General features: G+C 49.8%; 1 protein-coding gene across 1 annotated transcript in view; it reads right to left on the bottom strand.

Annotated features, from left to right (window-relative positions):
- The window catches only part of LRRC74A (leucine rich repeat containing 74A), a 51,611-nt gene that overhangs the window by 16,087 nt on the left and 33,177 nt on the right, over positions 1-2,347 (bottom strand). The gene's annotated exons all lie outside the window — the stretch shown is intronic.

Raw genomic sequence — 2,347 nt, forward strand, 5'->3', positions numbered from 1 at the left:
ACCATGTTGGTCAGGCTGGTCTTGAACTCCCGACCTCAGGTGATCCGCCCGCCTTGGCCTCCAAAGTGCTTGGATTACAGGCGTGAGCCACCACGCCTGGCCAAATCTCCGACATTCTTCAAGGCCCTTACCCAATCCCATCTCCGCCAGGAAGTCATCCTTTTCTGGTTGCCAAATCCTACATTGATCTCTTATTTGGATTCTGACTACAATTTCTGCCTCCGTCACTTATTTATTATTTATCATACGACACTTTTTTTTTTTTTTTTTTTGAGACAGAGTCTCACTCTGTTGCCCAGGCTGGAGTGCAGTGGCACAGTTTCAGCTCACTGCAGCCTCCGTCTCCAGGCTTCAAGCGATTCTTGCACCTCAGCCTCCCAAGTAGCTGGGATGATAGGCACCCACCACCACACCCGGCTAATTTTTGTACTTTTAGTAGAGATGGGATTTCATCATGTTGGCCAGGCTGGTCTTGAACTCCTGACCTCAAGTGATCTGTCCACCTCAGCTTCCCAAAGTGCTGGGATTACAGGTGTGAGCCACTGCGCCTGGCCACATGAAACTTTCTATGGTCTGTGGGTCATCCCTGTATGCATCTCATCTTTCCAGCCAGATTGTTGGTCCCCTGAGGGGAGGACTATGCTTGACTCTGAATGTCTTGTTTGGTCTCCAAGATTCATTTTCTGTGCATCTTTAAAACAAGAGGTGGGATCCCCACTTTGCCTCAGATAGCTCCGTTCCTGCTCCCTAGAGCACCCTCTCCCCTTGCAGAAAAGGTGTGCTCTTGGTTCCATCTGAAGTCATCTTACTAATACAAATACTTTGCCTTTAGAATTTTTTACATAACGATTTTCATGTGGGAGCTCTTTTATTTAGTTCTGGAAACTGAGGCACAGAGCAGACCCATCGAGGGCAGAAAGCAGCCAGGGACACCCTGCAAAACACGCACTGGCAGAATGTCATCCCATGCCCGGCCTCCAGATAGCAACCCCTCTTTGGCCAGCAGCAGGCTCCTGGCCCCCACCACAGGGTGAGAGGTCTGCAGTAGAAACACCAGAGCAGGGTCTGGGCACTGGTCTGTGAGGCAATGGGACTAGAAGAGCAGTCGCATCCCTTTCAGCTCTAATATTCTGTGATTTTGTATTTCCGCCGTTAACATATGCCTCCTGTAATTGCCAGAGCTAATCTAAGAAAAGATGAGTCAGGGGCAAGTTACCATTAGAAACAAAGGACTCAAATGTCTCTCTTTGGCTGAAGCTGCCAAATAGCTGTCCTGACCACAGGGATGTCTTGACATTCTTACCAGCTGTTGGAAAGAACAGCTTTACATCTGCCTCCTGTGACTGCCAGAGCTAATCTAAGAAAAGATGAGTTGGGGGCAAGTTACCATTAGAAACAAAGGACTGAAGTGCTGAAGCTGCCAAATAGCTGATCTGACCACAGGGATGTCTTGACATCCTTACCAGCTGTTGGAAAGAAACTGTGTCTATAATAAGCAGGTGCTGGTCGGGCGCGGTGGCTCAAGCCTGTAATCCCAGCACTTTGGGAGGCCGAGGCGGGTGGATCACGAGGTCAAGAGATCGAGACCATCCTGGTCAATATGGTGAAACCCCGTCTCTACTAAAACTACAAAAAAAAATTAGTTGGGCATGGTGGCGCGTGCCTGTAGTCCCAGCTACTCAGGAGGGTGAGGCAGGAGAATTGCTTGAACCCAGGAGGCGGGGGTTGCAGTGAGCTGAGATCGCGCTATTGCACACTCCAGCCTGGGCAATACAGGGAGACTCTGTCTCAAAAAAAAAAAAAAAAGAAACAGTGAAGCCAAGGGCTGCGGGAACACACAGCAAGGGTGTTCACTCTTGACCAGGGAATCCAAGAAGAGTTTCCCTAGGAAGTGACATTTGAGTAGAGACCTGAGAAGAATGGGTAGGAATGAGCGAGACAAAGAGGCAAGAGAAAACGTGTTCTAGGCGGAAGGGCCTGTCCTGCAGGCACACAGGCCTGCAGTGAAGAGAGAGCTGAGGCAAAGGGGGTCGGGGAGCAATCCAGCGGGGCTGAAGCTGGAGAGGCAGGAAGGGCCAGAGGGCAGGCACCTTCCCTCTCTGCATTTCCCTGCCTCTGGCAATCTTTCTATTAGTTCCTTGGGCTGGAAATCTTGGGTTATCTTTGGGTTTTTCTCATCATCACAGGCCTTTCTATCCCAACACACACACACACCCACATGCATGCGACACACACCCACATGTACTCAACCATTCGCCAAGTCCTGGAGATGTTTCCATAATGACACTCTTACATGTGCCCTTCAATTCCATTACTGTTCTCAGCCAAGCCATCATTCCACATCTAG

The sequence above is a fragment of the Cebus imitator genome, unplaced genomic scaffold, assembly GCF_001604975.1.
Source record: "Cebus imitator isolate Cc_AM_T3 unplaced genomic scaffold, Cebus_imitator-1.0 Scaffold54, whole genome shotgun sequence".
Classification (NCBI taxonomy): Eukaryota; Metazoa; Chordata; class Mammalia; order Primates; family Cebidae; genus Cebus; species Cebus imitator.